Genomic DNA, 19,163 nt, shown 5'->3' on the forward strand with positions numbered 1-19,163 from the left:
CCCGTCCCGTTTAGGCCCGCCCCGTTTAAGTCCGTCCAAAAATGGGGTGGGGCGGGCCTACTTAGGTGTCCGAGTTCAAAAGTCATGCCCACCCCGTTTACTAACGAGTTGGCGGATTGGCGGGCCGGCCCGCCAATTTTTATTTATTTTTTTATTTTACAATTTGATTTACCACATAATTTATAAAAAAAAAATTATAACCAAAAAGGTCGATAAAATATTTTTTTTAAAAACGCACAATAGAACTTCAACATATCTTAAGTCCAAACAGTTCAAAAAATAAAACAAATAAAGATCAATTATAACAAAAAAATAACGAAATAAACTCAACCACAATAAAAAAACGTATCAAAATAAATAAATAAATAATACATATCACTTTAATCCTATTTAAAAACTAACACATAATTTATAAAAAAAAAATTATAACCAAAAAGGTCGATAAAATATTTTTTTTAAAAACGCACAATAGAACTTCAACATATCTTAAGTCCAAACAGTTCAAAAAATAAAACAAATAAAGATCAATTATAACAAAAAAATAACGAAATAAACTCAACCACAATAAAAAAACGTATCAAAATAAATAAATAAATAATACATATCACTTTAATCCTATTTAAAAACTAACTACTAAAAAATCCAATTAAGAATTTACATAAAACAGACAGTGATAACAATTACACCGCATAATACATCACGGTGCATAAAATAGTAGTGCATAAAATATCAACACCTAACTTTCTCACTAATTACTTCATATAAACTTTTATATTAACCGATTCCTTAATAGTTAAATCCAAAATTTGTCACACTTATAGACTCATCAAATCCCTCCTTTTCTTAAAATCAACATCTATTTCTAAAGAAAACATGTAAGCTAATGTATTAACAACTTAATAATTATGCATGTTATACAACTTTTCTTTTATTTCAAGTTTTTCCAATCAACACATGTATTAGAAAGTTATAGAAAGAACGTTACAATTATAATTCAATTTGTATAATTCAATCAATATAATTCTAAGAGAAGAGTGTTGTTTTTATAGTTAAAGTTATTTTAAATTTTAATTCTAAATAAAAAATAATTTTTTTAACAAAAAGCCCGCGGTCGAAACCCGCCCCGCCCCGCCTCGTCCCGGTTTTTTAAGCGGGTTAGGCGGGGCGGGCCAACTTAAGGTACCGAGCCGAAAACCTCAGCCCAGCCCGCCCAAAATGGCGGGTCAAACGGGTCGACCCGGTGGGCCTGACCCGTTTTGCCACCCCTACATGAAATAAGAAACATCATATATCACGCAAATAACACATTCATGATTAATATAGAAAATATCCATGATTAATATAGAAAATATTACAGAGATGGAATTTATAAAACAAAATAACAAAAAAATACATATCTGAACAATAAAATGGAATGAAAACACCTCACAAATCATTAATAAAAGAATTGAAACGAAAATGAAAAGAAAAATAAATTCGCCTTATAAGCATTATTATGAGATGCAGCCTGCAAGTTACAACACAACAGAGTAAGAGAGAAAAAAAACAAAAAAAACAGTGGTGTCGAAGGAATCAAAACAGATCCGGAAACACACTGGAGCACTACCAACATTTCCGACACCACGCATAACCTCCACACCACGGCGCTTCAAACCGTGATAACCCATGTAGACCACCACCATCATCAGCGGCTATGGCCGCGATCCACCCATAACCGACGTCTTCCACCATCACATACATACAACCCAACGCAAATCTTCAATCAGGATCCCTCTGACTCACACATGATCATGCAATTTCACAGCACACTGAATTAAACGTGGAAAGAAGAAGAATGAAAGTGGTTGATAAATATGCAAAGCATTATATGAGGTCATTAGTGCTGTAAGCAGTTTGGATCGTGAATGGCCAGAGAAAGTAAATAATCTGTAACTGCAAGATCATGAGAGGTTGGAGGTTTAAAGTTCAATCCTTACAACTGCTGCAACACACAATGAGAAGGGAATGATGTGGAATTTTGTGAGAAGAGAGGCTGATGTGGCATAGGTTAGAGATGAGGAAGTGTGTGAACTGTCTTATATGATAGATACATGACCAATAACAACCATTAACTCAATGAATACACAAAGGTTAAGAACATAAATTATAGGAGTTAAGGAATATAGAAAGATTGGGAAAAATGAACATCCATATCTATTTACTATTATTCATAACACCCCCCTTGGATGTTCATTGAGGATATGCCTCATTAGAACCTTACTAGAGAAAATTCAGTGGAAAAAATTATAGTGAAGGAAAAAGAGTACAATATCCTTTGAATGTCAATTGCTTCGTTAAAAACTTTACCAGAAAAATCCAGTGGGACAAAACCATGGTGAAGGGAAAAAAAGCTCAAAACATATGTATTTCTCCCCATCATGCAAACATTTATATGTGTGACAATATTCTTTGTAGTCGTTGTTTAAAATGTCTTCTTCGAAGTGACTTCATGTAGTGCTAATAGTTATGCAGGATTTTATGAAGTTGTTGTCATGATTTGTTTTATGCATCTCCATGAAATGGTTGTACCATCACATGTAAACAAATAACCTGTTTCTGATCTACCATTGTGAGGATCTGACAAGTAACCTGCATCTCTAAGATAACGAAGTATATGTTTGACTTCTTTCCAATATCTTCGTGTAGGTGAATAATTTTATTTTACTTATAGATTGACCGCAAATAATATATCAAGATGTGTATAATTAGCAACGTGAATTAGTGCTTCAATTCCATTGAGATATGGTGCTTCAGGACCAAGCAATTTTTCATCCTTTTCTCGAGGTCTGAAAAGATCTTTCTCCACATCTACTGATCTAACAACCATATTGGAGTAGGCAACATGTGAAAACACAAAGGTTAAGAACATAAATTATAGGAGTTAAGGAATATAGAAAGATTGGGGAAAATGAACATCCATATCTATTTACTATTATTCATAACACCCCCCTTGGATGTTCATTGAGGATATGCCTCATTAGAACCTTACTAGAGAAAATTCAGTGGAAAAAATTTTAGTGAAGGAAAAAGAGTACAATATCCTTTGAATGTGAATTGCTTCGTTAAAAACTTTATCAGAAAAATCCAGTGGGACAAAACCATGGTGAAGGGAAAAAAAGCTCAAAACATATGTATTTCTCCCCATCATGCAAACATTTATATGTGTGACAATATTCTTTGTAGTCGTTGTTTAAAATGTCTTCTTCGAAGTGACTTCATGTAGTGCTAATAGTTATGCAGGATTTTATGAAGTTGTTGTCATGATTTGTTTTATGCATCTCCATGAAATGGTTGTACCATCACATGTAAACAAATAACCTATTTCTGATCTACCATTGTGAGGATTTGACAAGTAACCTGCATCTCTAAGATAACGAAGTATATGTTTGACTTCTTTCCAATATCTTCGTGTAGGTGAATAATTTTATTTTACTTATAGATTGACCGCAAATAATATATCAAGATGTGTATAATTAGCAAGGTGCATTAGTGCTCCGATTCCATTGAGATATGGTGCTTCAGGACCAAGCAATTTTTCATCCTTTTCTCGAGGTCTGAAAAGATCTTTCTCCACATCTACTGATCTAACAACCATATTGGAGTAGGCAACATGTGAAAACACAAAGGTTAAGAACATAAATTATAGGAGTTAAGGAATATAGAAAGATTGGGGAAAATGAACATCCATATCTATTTACTATTATTCATAACACCCCCCTTGGATGTTCATTGAGGATATGCCTCATTAGAACCTTACTAGAGAAAATTCAGTGGAAAAAATTATAGTGAAGGAAAAAGAGTACAATATCCTTTGAATGTGAATTGCTTCGTTAAAAACTTTATCAGAAAAATCCAGTGGGACAAAACCATGGTGAAGGGAAAAAAAGCTCAAAACATATGTATTTCTCCCCATCATGCAAACATTTATATGTGTGACAATATTCTTTGTAGTCGTTGTTTAAAATGTCTTCTTCGAAGTGACTTCATGTAGTGCTAATAGTTATGCAGGATTTTATGAAGTTGTTGTCATGATTTGTTTTATGCATCTCCATGAAATGGTTGTACCATCACATGTAAACAAATAACCTATTTCTGATCTACCATTGTGAGGATTTGACAAGTAACCTGCATCTCTAAGATAACGAAGTATATGTTTGACTTCTTTCCAATATCTTTGTGTAGGTGAATAATTTTATTTTACTTATAGATTGACCGCAAATAATATATCAAGATGTGTATAATTAGCAAGGTGCATTAGTGCTCCAATTCCATTGAGATATGGTGCTTCAGGACCAAGCAATTTTTCATCCTTTTCTCGAGGTCTGAAAAGATCTTTCTCCACATCTACTGATCTAACAACCATATTGGAGTAGGCAACATGTGAAATTTGTCCATATAGAAGTATTTCAACACTTTTCTATATAGCCTTCTTGATGTACACATATTCTTTTGTCCAAATTCTCAATTTGCAAACCTAGACATATTTTGTCTTTTCTAGGTCCTTCATCTCAAACTCTTTATTATGTAATTTATAGCTTTTGGAAGCTCTTCAGGAGTTCCAATAATATTTATGTCATCCACATAGATAACTATTATTGCAAATTCTTTTCCACATCATTTTATGAAAATACAAGTACAAATTGAGTTATTTGTATATTCATCATTTAGTAAATATTCACAGAGGCGATTACACCACATGCATCCAGATTCTTTCAGCCCATTGAGAGACTTGTTTAATTTGATGTAGTAGTTTTCTCGAGATCCACAATTACGTGCCTCTGGTATATTGAACCCTTCAGGGAGTTTTATGTAAATGTCACTATTAAGTGAACCATATAAATAAGATGTCATTACATCCACCATGTTCAAATTAAGCCCTTCATATGTTACAAGGCTAATTAATCATCAAAAATCGATTGAATCCACTACAGGTGAATATGTTTTATCAAAATCAATCTTAGGTCTTTGTGAAAATCATTGAGCAATAAATCAAATTTTATATCATTCTTATTTTTCTTTTTCACAAAAACTCATTTATATCCAATTAGTTTCACACCTTGAGGTGTTCGGACTACATGTCAAGAAGTGAGTCACTTTTAAAGTGAGTTTAATTCTTCTTCAATTGAATATATTTATTTTGGCCAATTCTCACTTAGTCTACAATCTTTAATAGACTTTGACTCATGATCCTTGTTATCATTGATCACTTTTAGCGCTATATTGTATACAAAGACATTGTCAATACTGACTTTATTTGGTTATCTCAATTTCGGTTCCATTCCATTTTATCCATGACATAATTTATCAAGATCTCTTTATTTCATATTTCAAGTACTTGATTTGTTCTTCTAGAACTGAAAATTTTAGATCAAAGTGCTCTTAGCATTTTCATATCCTCACTTGGGTCATTTTTAGTTTCTTTTCTTAATAGAGGACTTTTAACATTGGAACCGACTTTCATACCATGCTTCAGGTGCCACAACAACTCATTTGCAATATTATATTATCCAATAGGAGAATCCACTTTGAGTGGAGTATTATCCGCTGATAATTTATTTCATAAACTTTGCAAATGAATAATATTTTGAATTTTTGGTTCATATTGATTTGTACGAGGATCAAGACAACAATTTATTTTAAATTATTCATTTGAACTTTTTGTTCATGATTTCATCTGTTCTATTGAACTTCTTGTTCATGATTTCAGCTGCTTATTCCCTCCCCTTAATATTGAGAAAATTAATTTATCAAGTGATAATCAACCTACTGGGCTGCAATCAAGTATTTGATTATTTTTTCAAATTATATTCTCAAAATTGAGATTCATATTAATTATATTTTTCCAATATTCTTTCATGACTCATCTTAATGTATTATATTGGAGCAATTGGAATATACACAACACATCCAAATGTTCACTTAGATGAGAAGTATTAGAATAAATTAGGGAGGACTAAGATATAGTATAGTATCTTGTTGGCTTAATGCAAATAAATATCTTAATATAATACTTTGGGTGTTTCAAATATATAATTTAGAATTTATGATCTCATAAGTATCAATCATATAATTAACTTTAGACGTCTAAAGAATGGATCTTCGGGTCCATTTTCCTTTTATGAACATATATTATATGATATTCAATATCAATTTTAATAATATATGTGATACTTGTCATACCCCAAATTTGTCCTACCCCTTTTAATTCTAACTGGTTTAAGCTTCGCATCTCATTTGCATACCTCCATTAGGTCATCTAACGCATCATGCATCATTAATCATTGAATTTAACTGGAGATTAAGGATCTTGGAAATTAGGACTTCTACTTCACTCAAGTGTGGTTCATCTGATTTCTCTTTGAGTATTGGACTATGGAATTAAGGTTTTGAAGTGGATGTTGTGGATCCTTTCTTTACTAAGCTAAAAGACTATTCTCTCAAAGTACTCGCTTATTGCAAAACAACTTGCTGGTAATTGGAGCATTTGAATTAAAAGTTCAGTGAGATTGGTTTGAATATGGATCCTAGCAGTGACTATGCAAGGTTTGGCCCAAGTCCATAAAAGGTGAATGATTTTTGAATGATTGGTTGGATTTCTTAGCATATAGGCTAGCATGGTTTCAAAGCATCCAAGCAAGTATTTTAAGTTCTTTCCAAGGAATAGTGTGATACGAATTTAACATTGATTCATTCAAACATCAAGCAAGTTTCATCAAGCCACGTGTATGAATACACAATGAAAATTTCTTCACCCACCTCCTAACCTTCTTGCCCACCCCTGGTGAATTTACCATACTACCCCTTGTTTCGGAAGTTCATTTCCGAAAAGGTACTTTTTTGTTAAAAAAGGTGTTTTCGGAAATGTATCTCCGAAAACGTGTTTTTTTTAATATAAAATATTGATTTCGGAGATGCATCTCCGAAATAAAGTTACTTTTCAGAAAATGTGGTGTTTTCGGAAGTTCATCTCCGAACGCACCCCCTTGGAAGAATTCGGAAATGAACATCCGAAATATTCCAAGACCAAATTGGTCTTGGAATGTTTCGGATATACACTTCCGAAATAATTAATAATTATTAAAAAAATTAAAATCAAGGTGAATCAATACAATTAATAGGTATAAAATCAAGGTGAATCAATAAAATGAAGGTGAATCTATAAAATCAAGGTGAATCAAAACATCCTAAACTATTTGAAAGTTAAAAATTATTTTACTAATTTATATAAATCAAAAACATTTTAATTCCATAAGTAAATTTTGAATTATATAGAATTAAATATAAAATTTATTCATTAAATAAAATTAAGACAAAATCTTTTTTTAATTTTTTTAAACTAAATAAAAAATTATCTCATTTTTAATTATGAATCAGAATAGAAATATATAAATATATAATAATAATTATTAATTTTGTAAGTGAAATATATAAATATATAATATATGAATATATAATAATTAATATATAAATATATAAATATATAATAATTATTATAAATTAAAACACTCATTTTTTTAATTTTTATAATTATTATATAAATATATAAATATATTTATAATTAATATATAATAATTATTATATAAATAAATAAATATATAATAATTTTTATAAATATATAATAGTTATTATAATTATTATATAAATATATAAATTAAAACACTCATTTTTTAATTTTGTTTGTAAATACATAATGATTATTATAAATATATAAATATATAAATAAAAAATTATAGCTCATTTTGTAAGTAAAATTATTTTAATTATTTTAATTAAAATTATTTTAAATTTTAAAATATGAATCAGAATAGAAATATATAATAATTATTATTCATAACTAATAAATTATATCAAAATATATAATTATTATTTATTACTCATAAATTATATCAAATTTATAATATATAAATTAATTCAAATCCTAAAATTAATTTTTGGAATTTTTAGATTTTTTTTGTTTTTTCGGAGATGCATCTCCGAAGTAATCAAAATCCCAATTTTTGGAATTTTTTCGGAAATGCACTTCCGAAGTCTGAAAAAATTTAGAAAAAAAAATATTTCGGAAATGCATTTCCGAAGCAGGGGTAAAATGGGATTTTTGCTGGGGGTAACCCCCATAGGGAGGTGGGTAAAGAAAAAACCATACACAATTTCAAGACCAATTGAGTCCTATTCAAAATCCATTCAAAATTTCAAGAGCTATCATCCAAGTTCAATCAATTCCATTCCTGTTCAAAGTTACATCATTCCATTAAAAGCAAAGTTTATACAAGAAATGGAAAATGTCATTCACGGACCCACGTCCAAAAGATGCATGGATGGTCATTACAGGGGGAGAATTACAGGAAAAATTACGAGACATGTCCCTAGATTCTAGATTGCTAAGGCCATGTTTCTATGAGCCAAAGTTTGTCCCTGCATCATACTTCAAATCAAATTCTAACAGTCACATATACAAATTCACTTCAGCCCCGGCTACATTGATCACGCAATCCTGCATAAGTAAACGGAAGAAGGCCCGCATCAAAGCCGTTATCAACACAAAACAGACTTGCTGCACATTCAATTCTCGACTCTGCACGATCATAACCTGCATAAAATGAGAAAACAGCACATTCAAAACAGTCCACTATTCGGTCCACACTACACCCTGTAGTCAGCTTGCAGCAAGCTGCATAATTCATAATCTTCATGACCATTCTTCAAACTAACCACAAACAGATCCATATATAGCCCTGCATAACAAAAAAACCAACATAACATTAACAAAAACTCCACTTATCTTGCTAACGGTTCAGCACTGACGATTCAATAAAATTCAACATCAGTTCACATCAACAGTCCAGCATACATTCATAACAGTTCACAAACAAAATACAAAAATCAGCTCAGGGATCATTCCAAAACTACCATATACTTTAACCACAAATTCAATTCAAATTCCAGCCATAATCTCATACATACACTTAAATCAACCACGACTCAGCCATACATCATCATCGCTTAACAATTACCATAAACCAGTACACAGTTCAAAATGCCACGACTTTCATTCATAATCTACACACAACAATCAGGGCAGCTTATCATACATGTTCTTAACTAACAGTTCAGTTTTCGCAATTAACAGAAAATGAGAAAAAAACCACTTACAGGTTGGAGCTTTATTCCTAAGTACAATTTCAATTCAGCCCATGGTAACCCAACTTCTAACCAGCCCTGCACCCAATGTCCAAACATACAAACACTCCCTAACCACTAGCATAGTAATTTCCAGCGACTTCCACATACCAGCAGCCTGTACATTAAACATTCGAACCATCCAAATCAGATCAGCACCATACAGCATACCATATATTCCACATACATATTCAAAGAAAATCCAAAGCAATTCAATATCAAATTCAGACCAAGTGGGACAGGGAATTCAGACTCAAAGTCAAGGAAAAAACTATCATTCAAACTAACAGTCCAACATTCCCAACCGCTTCTAACTATGCTATCAAATAACTTCAAATTAACAACTAACAGAATCAGTAACTGATAACAGAAATAACCAACTCCTAACCAAATTTTCCAACTCTCTAAACAGCTCTAACCGACTAAATCCTCACCCTCAGTTTCATAACTACCTCAAACAATCTAACGGCTCTCACTCCCTTTCCCTCTAACTGAATTCATCTCCATCTCTCCCTATATAAACTACTCCTCACCATCAGTTTCAGAACACGTTCACTTCACACCTCTCAATCACTCTCACTCTCTGCAAATTCACACGCTCATTCACCACCATAACCATTCTCACCTTCCACTTTTCTTCACCTCCTTCAATCCCTCTCCAATCTCTCTGAACTCTCTCCGCTTCATTCATCACCTTCACCTCAATCACACACACGCCATTTTCACCATTCATCCTCCTTCATCACCTTCGCCTCACTCTCCACACCATCACCTTCGTCATCTTCATCCCTCAAACTCACGCAAGAACAACTTGCAGAATCCATAGAAAATCAAACAAAAAAGAAGTAGAAGGAGGAGAAGAAGTGGCTAAGAATAGAAGCATCAGAAGCTCACCTGGAAAATATCATCGTTCATCAGCGTTTATTTCGAGCGTTCAAGTAATTGGCGTCCCCTCTTCTCTTCCACCGCAAGTCAGCAATCAAACTTCACCTCCAATCTTCTCGACGCTTCCACCGACTCTGAAACTCTTCAAGAATCCTTGAACCTGCTTCAACAAATATCATCATCTTCGTCGTTTTCAACAACAACGTCGCAACCTCGCAACGCGTCTCCAACCTACAAGTCGTCCATTCAACCGTCAACAATCAATCATTCGCAAAATTCAAGGAGAACGAAAAGCAGAGGGACAAGCGCTTATCTGAGCTCGTGGAGCATTATTTGGATTGCTTTCTCCATTATTATCAAGTTCGTGGCTCCGACAGTTGAGAGACGAGATCGGAGAAGGTTGAAGAGATATCTTGCGCCATTTACGAACGGGGAAGGGGGGAAAGAAATCACCGCCGTGGTGTCTATCGGAGAAGGTCGAGGAGGCCTCCGGCGCCGTTCACGATCTGAGACAAAGAGAAAGTTTCTTCGTGAAGAACCCCAAAGGTCACACCGAACCCTAAATCCCTTTGTGCTTTCAATCTTTTCTTTTTTGTTTTGTTATTTTTATTAATCAATTTCTATTTTTCTAAAATCAAATGGAATAATAAATGGATCAAAACAAAAATGACCTTGGGCCATTCTGCAGAATCTACCCCCCTAGGCCCTTCATCATCTTTTGCTGAAAAAATCTGTTACTACAAAAATAAGCTCCTGGGCCTGACACTGTTATTCGTACCCCCCGTAGGCCCGTATACCATCTTCTTTCACTGATAAAAAAAATCACCATTGGGCCAGTTCTGGATGGGCCCTGCGCCCCACTACTTTTCACACTATCATTTCTGAGTTCACACCACCCTGAGCCCATTTCCCTCATTTTAGATTTAGTTTTGACATAGTTTTGATCTTATTTTTTCTTAGTGGTAAAAGCAATAAAATCAATTAAAACTTGATAGATTTTGTAGTGTGTCAAGAGTTTAGTTTTTAATTTCTTTTAGAAATTCCTTCATAAAAATCAATAATAAATTTTGTTATATTTTTAGGTCACTTTTTGAATTAATTTTAGCCTTAGAATTTTCACATAAAAGCTCATAAAAATAAATAGATTTTAGGTTAATTTTGGCATTAATCTCTTGAACTCATTTCTTTCATAAAAACCATAAAAAATAATAGTACTTTTAATTCACTCTTGTGCTATATTTTGACTTGTTCTTTTTCATGCTATTTTCAATATTCTACTTAGCGCTTTATTTTTCATGCTTCTTTTAAATCCTAACCTTAGGTAGAAACCATGATAATATTAGGTAGAAATTCCCATTCATATTAGGCTAGTTTACTTAGGCTAGTTTCTTTTTCTTTTACAACCTAAAACATCTATAAATACTCAAATAAAATCCCCATAAAAAAATACAAAGAAAACACTTAAAACACTAATAATCAAAGTGAAAATCATTAAAAAGGGGATGGAAGCTTGGATCTCCCTTGCTTTAGGGAATCATTCGAGTGCCTGGATTTCCCTTGCTTTAGGGTTCCATTCGGGCGTAAGTTCCCAAATTCTAAAAAACACAAACCATAGAGCAACTCGAGTTTCCCTTGCTTTAGGGATTTCCTCGAAACGCTCAAACTCTCTCTCTTCTCTCTCCTTTCTTAAGGGCATTGTTATCTCCGATCTATTGCATCCTAGGTCGATCCCTTATGCAAGAGCGCAAGCGTTAACTCCGCCCAACTAAAAAACACAAAAACAAACAGAAACTATGGAGCCGAACTACGGCGCTCTGATTCCTGAAAAGGATACGTAGGCATCAAGTCGCGGGGCTTGAACGAGCACATTTGTAAATAATTCCTTCTTTTCCCCGTATTTCCTTTTGCATTCATTCGCATGTAGACATAGACATAGTACACACCCTTTAGATAGAAACAAACATAGGTGGATACCATCGAGTACGATGGGCGTGAGGGGTGCTAATACCTTCCCCTTGCGTAACCGACTCCCGTACCTTGATTCTCTGGTCGCAAGACCCTGTTCCTTACTTTGTTAGGTTTCCTGGTATTCCTTTTCCTTATGGGATAAATATATTGGTGGCGACTCTGTTCATTTTTCGCGAGCGTGCGACAATACTTATACAGGAATTTCTAAATAAATCTAGAAAACAAGATCTTAGTCTAATTAGTTGAGAAAATAATTTCACAAACTTCTGATTGTGAGTAGAGACATATGCATGATATTTTAGTCGATGCAACAATTAATGTTATAAAATCGCAATTTCTCAAATTTTTATTTTCCTTTAGAAACACACAAAAATTGACTGGACTGAAGAAACTTCTGGTTCTTCAATACAAATTATTCGCATCATATTATATCCGAGATGACCCAACCGGTTTTACCAACGACACATTTAACTATAATTTCTAAACTACTGGTTTACAATGACATGTGCTTAAATTGTACTAATATAAGTGTAGTACAAGCCCGAGGGAAAAGCCGGTTGCTTTTCTATTATACATTTTATGTCCAAATTCATTTGTGTAATACAAAGATATTCAATACCTCCGATATAGTTCATGTGAATTATCTATGACGAAAATATTTGGCAAGACATAAAGAAAACACACAAAAAGAAAATATAAAGATTTAAAGTTCATTCGAATCTCAACTCTATCAAAATAAGAGCTTACTTTCGTGTGCCATTAAGATAGACTAACAAATGTCATCCATACACTATACTTGTAAAAAGAAAAGAATAGTATAATTAAAATTTATATGAGAAATCTAAGCACTATTATAACAATTTTAAAATATGTAGCAACTTTAGACTATTGATATATTCTTTAATAGATTGCAATGTTTTAATTCTCTTGTTAAAATATCAATATTTAGAAATAATGTGAATAAAGAAATTGTATCCGCAAACATTGATATCCTAATAATATCTCATGATTTAACACTTTAATCATACACTTGGATATGAACATATTATCATATAATTATCAAAATCATACAAAATGATATCACTAAAATTATATCATCATATATATATATATATATATATATATATATATATATATATATATATATATATATATATATATATATATATATATATATATATATATATATAAAATATAAAATTTATATATAGATTTATAATTCTAATTATGAAATAATTTATACTCAAACAAATTTAATAAGTTTTTAACATAGCCAAATGCTAGGAACTTACAATAATCTAAAAATATAGTTATCCTTCTAGGATGTGTTAGAGTCACTCATGTCATTTATAAAATAAGAAAACAGATGTACCTGGAAATACCAAATACACCATTTGATTAAAATCCTCCACATCTTCTTTTTGGGGTTAAAAAGTGTCTAATAATTACTTTTTCTAACTAAAATCTGACTTGGTCAAAATCTAACTATTACTTTATTCATTTTGCTATATTTCGTTTGCTTCTTAGTACTACATACATTTTTTAGTAATTTTAGTACTACTACATACTTAAATTGAAACCAAATGTAAACTTTTTCACCTTTCCAATGCATACTTTTTGGAACAGCTTTTTGAAAAAGTGATTGTCACTTCCCTCATTTTGCCTCTATCCGCTCATTCTCCCAACAACATCAACACACTTTTTATTTCTCCCTCCAATCCCATCTTTATCTCACAACTTCATTTGCATACAAAATTCATTTCTTCCTCTATTCACAACCTTTTCTTCCATATTTGTTCTTCATCTAAGTTTTATCCTTTGCGTTTTTTATCGGGTTTTAATGCTAAGATCTTTTGAGACAGTTTTTGACATCAACGACAAGAAGGAGCTTTGGAAGGTTGCAGTTAAAGTCCACCACCGATGGAATGTGATAACCAATACTAAAGAACATTTCGAGATGATTGTCGTGACAATGAGGTGAGTTTGATCGGATAACCCTTCTTTTGCTTCTTTTTCTCATGCATCTGTTTTTCTGAAATCCTTTATCTTTAATATAGTGTTTTTGTTATATTTGTCAAAATTCTTAATTTTTAATATAATGAAACCTGATTTTTGTTTCAACTATGTGTCATCAAGTTCTTATTCTAACAATTATTTATGATTTTTTTTCTTCAGAAAATATCCAATGTAGATTTCCAAACATCTTCAAGACAAGAAAATAAAATTACAAAGATGCAGAATAAAAACGGGTTAGATTTAATTATTGTTCTTCTTTATTTTTTATTATCAATATCCTTTACTCATATAACACTATTTTCATTGTGCTTTTCTTTTATTTACCAAATGTGATTAAAAGAGTTTACTCTAAGTTTACATTTTATCTCAAAATAGAAATATACAAATATGAAATAATAGTTTAGTTTAATTTCTACAAAGAGGAAAGAACAAGAGGAGTTCAAAAGTCAAAATATAAAGGGAAAATACCTTTTTTAGTCCTTTAATTTTATCTCGGGGTCCATTTTGGTCCCTTAATTTTTAAAAAGTTCAATTTAATCCTTTAATTTTTTAAACCGTCTCATTTACGTCTTTTTCGTCTATTTTCCTCTAACGGTGTTTACTTTTGCATATGTGGCATTCTGGTTTGCATATAGTCATCATCTTCTTCCTTTCCATGCCAACAAAAACCAGAAATTCTTATTAATTAACCCAGAAACTCATGTTAAAAACTCATGTTGTTTCTTATGAACTCTTCATCTCTCTAACCTTCATTTCAATTTTTTGCTAATTTTTCTCCAATCTTTCAATTTTAAAGCTTTCAAGGTTCAATTCAACCATTGTGGGAGTGTGAAACCCTCGAGAATTCATCAAGTTGAAGCCTTTCAGAAATTTCAATTGTGTTCAACAAATTTTGTTCACCTGGGTTGTCGTAATTGCCCAGTGTTGGTGATTTAGGGTTGCGATTGAAAAATCCCCAATTTGAATTTTTGTATTTCTGGGTTGATGATTGTGTTCAACACAATCCCATTATAGTGATAGTGAAGGTGAGTTGAATCAGAAAGAACAACTCCATGAACAACAAAAATAAAATCGAAGAAACGAAAAGGAAGTGAAAAACTATCTCCAATTCGATGGCTCAGGTGACGGGCTTCTTTCGTTCGCTGCACTTCTGTTTCCTTTCACTTCTTATTCTTCTTCTATTCCCCTTTTCCCCCGTGCTATGGCTCAGATCCCATCATCATCCCCATAAACTTAACATCAACAACTTTACATAAAATCAGCGAAGGAACCGAAACCCTCAGATCAATGTTTGTGTTAGCATGTTCAGCATGACCTTGTGAAAAGTAGAAAATTTTGGTATTCACCTGAGGTATCTGAACCATTCCACAAGCACAAGCGTGTCATAACTATGGATTCAAAAACCCTTTTTCACTATCCTTCAATTGTTTATTTATTTATTTTGCAGAAACTAAAACTGGAAACAAGAATCAATATGGAATCACTCTTTAAATTTTTTATGATCTTTCAGATCTCAACAAAAGAAAATGACATGAAAAAACTCATTTTTTTTCTATGTGTGTCACTGTCTCTCTCTGTGTGTTCCAACAACAACACAAACAGACTCTCTCTCTCCAGAATATTACAATGCCATGTCAGCATATTACAATGCCACTTTAAAGGATTAATTTGAACTTTTTAAAAATTAAGGGACCAAATTGGACCCCGAGGTAAAGTTAATGGACGAAAAAGGGTATTTTCCCAAATATAAATTAGAAGTAGAACAAATAAAAAATATAAATTTGGAGGGGTTATAGATTTATGGGTTTACGGATTGTGCGGTTCGATTGAACCAGATTGTGCCATTGTTGAGTCTTAATATTCATTTGATAGATTTGCATTTTTTTTCTTTCATTTTGGGAACAAAACTAAACATCAAGAGGTAATAACTTATTCACACTTTTTTCTTTCCACAATAAAGAATAATAAATCAAACATGTTAATTTATTAATAGATTCAAATATAAAAAATAGAAAATTAAATAACTAAATAGATTCAAATATAAAAGATGGAAAATTAAATAAATAAACGTGTGAATTCAGATCTAAAAATAAAAGTGAGATGCCAGTCTAGATATGAATTTTTTTTGCAAAAGATTGTTTCAAAAATTAAAGAAACTAAAAAGTTATATACTTTTATGAGGAGAAGAAAAATAAATAAAAGTAGAATTGATTAAAAACATAATAAGAAGAGATGAACTTGAAGAGAAGATGAAAACACATCATTTGTATTTGAGAAAAATAATTTAGAAGAGAGAAAAAGAGTCACGCCAAAATGAGAGAGGTAAACAAAACATTACAATATAATTTTAAAATATAAATTTTGTGCAATAGGCTTTAGTCTATACTATATAGATAAAATCTGTATTTTTCTATTCTCCGAACTCTGAACATAATTGATGTGACCTCACAAAAGAAATAAATAATTAATTCTTTAAACAAAAGCTGTAAAGTTGTAATGCTCAATGATCTTTTTTTATTTTCTGAACATAACTTATGTGACCTCACAAAAGAAATAAATAATTAAATTTTTAGGCAAAAGCTGTAAAGTTCTAATGCTCAAGGATCATACTTTTTATAGTATATTGTAAATAAGTTATTGATCATTATTATAAATATAGTTTGTTTGTATTTAATGTTGTATACGAATTTAATTTTGTTTTTTTATGTTCAATTTAATATATATATATATATATATATATATATATATATATATATATATATATTATGAATTTAATTACTATTTTAAATTATTTTAATTTTGTATACGAATTTAATTTTGGTTTTTTTACGTTCAATTTGATTAAAATGAGATGAAACCACCGTATGTACAATAAAAAGTATATTATGAATAAAAATGAAAGGAAAAAAAATTAAATATAGGTTGATTGACATTAGTTTCTCTATATACTACATATTATTGTTTTTTATGGCAAGCAAATGGTTAATATTGATGGAAGGAATGTAATTTGTAGAACAATGATTGATATATGATATTGATTGTGGTAATTTAGTTAAGTAACATTAGTCATGATACACACAAAACTGATTGATATATGGCATGGAATGCGATAAATTTTAAAAAGTAGAACCCACCATATTACAACTCAATGGCTTCTTAAGTATTTTCTTTTTTATTGCAAATTTTGTTGGGAGTTTTGTCTATTATTAATCTTGGAAATGTTGTATAGGTTTTAAAGTTGTGCAAAACTGTACAATAGTACCTAGCTATGTACAAAAAGTTTTGGCGTGGAAAATTCAACTAACAGTGATGTACTACAACAGTAAGAAGCTGTAAGGGTTTACATTTAGAAATAATTTGGCACAAGTATTCTCGGCCGGTGCGGATCAAAATTTTGAACTCATCCCATCGACACACCCGCCCAAGTACATATACTTAATATAAAAATAACATATTGTACTCATGACTTTACACTTGTACAATTTCTTTAAAGTAGATAGGATAGACACTATTTTAGACAATTGATGTTATGCACCTTTATTGGGTAATGATATACAGCTTTATTGGGATATAAATTTTATTTATTAATATTAATTAAAACATGATAAGTTACACAACTATAAATATTTATTATTTTATTTAAAACAATTGTTTATTTTTCTCTTTACTCCGCCAATTATATCTCCTAAAACATATCAAGTTGACTGCTTATATTAACTAGTAACAAACCCGTGCGTTCGCACGGGTTCTGGTATGCGACGCGCATTTGTTTCAGATGTATTTTTTAATAGAAAAATATTTGGTATCCGTTAAAAAATAATAATTGAATGTATAGAAAAATGGCTGGTACCTGTGAGCAACTAATAAGTGAATGTTTAGAAAAATGTCTGGTACCCGTAAAAAATAATTAATTGAATGTATAAAAAAAATGACTGGTACCCGTAAAAACATTTAAATCAATAAGACCTTGTAGTACAAAATATAATTTTGTTATAAAATATGTGAATAATAGAAACTAAAAAATGTAATAAAAAATAGAAGCTAAGAAAATTATGAATGAAAAAAGTATGAGAAAAATTAAAGAGAAATCTTATGAATATAGAAAAGAAAATAATATTTGAATATAAAAATAAAAGATAGGAAGATATATTAACTCATTAGGAGTAGAGGAATATTATTTGAATTTGAAATTTATGAAGAAAGAGAAAATTGAGATAAAATATTTTAATAATCTTATGAATGTATTGACAATGTGAAGATTGATTTGATTGGTACAAAAATGTATTTTATTAGATATATTTATTTGTGAATTAGAAACCATCCACGTGACGCAATAGAGGAGCAATAGAGACATTTTAGTATTTGACACAACATATAACTTTCTTGTAGATTATTTTAAATCATAAACAATAAAACATGTCCAATAATACCATATCTACCACTACATTAGAATGATTTACTATAAAAAAGAAAAGAAAATTAAATAAAATATAGAACAATTGTCATACATTAAATATACATCAACTGAAATATTAGTTCTCAATACATCCTATTCGGACACTCATCCTAAAAAAGTTATAAGTGTCATAAAATGTCCCATAACATATAGGGTCATGCTAACATGTGCCCTTAGGGCACATGTTAAGGATACTATAATTAGAAAAATTTAAATGTAATTAAATGCAACAAAGTCATATTTAAAGTTTCGATTCATTGAATGCACGCGTTACAATAAAAAAATTTTATAAATATCTCATTAACTTGTGCCCTTGGGGCACATGTTAGCTTTTCCCTAACATATAAAAAGATATCAACATATTTTCATGTCTGTGCAAATTTGATCATGGCATAAGCTGTAAATTTGATCTTGTAGAAACCTACCTGGAGTAAATAAATAAGTCTCACCAATCGAGAGCAGCTACATTACCTTTATCAGACAAGAAAAACAAACCATATTCAATATTGAAGAACAATTTAATAAATACAATGTTCACTTTTCAATAGCAGTTTAAGACAGTATTTCACAATAACCTCAAAGCCATAATGCTTGTGTGAACTTGTTAGCTAGGGCCACAAAG

This window comes from Vicia villosa, unplaced genomic scaffold (assembly GCF_029867415.1).
Source record: "Vicia villosa cultivar HV-30 ecotype Madison, WI unplaced genomic scaffold, Vvil1.0 ctg.003394F_1_1, whole genome shotgun sequence".
Classification (NCBI taxonomy): Eukaryota; Viridiplantae; Streptophyta; class Magnoliopsida; order Fabales; family Fabaceae; genus Vicia; species Vicia villosa.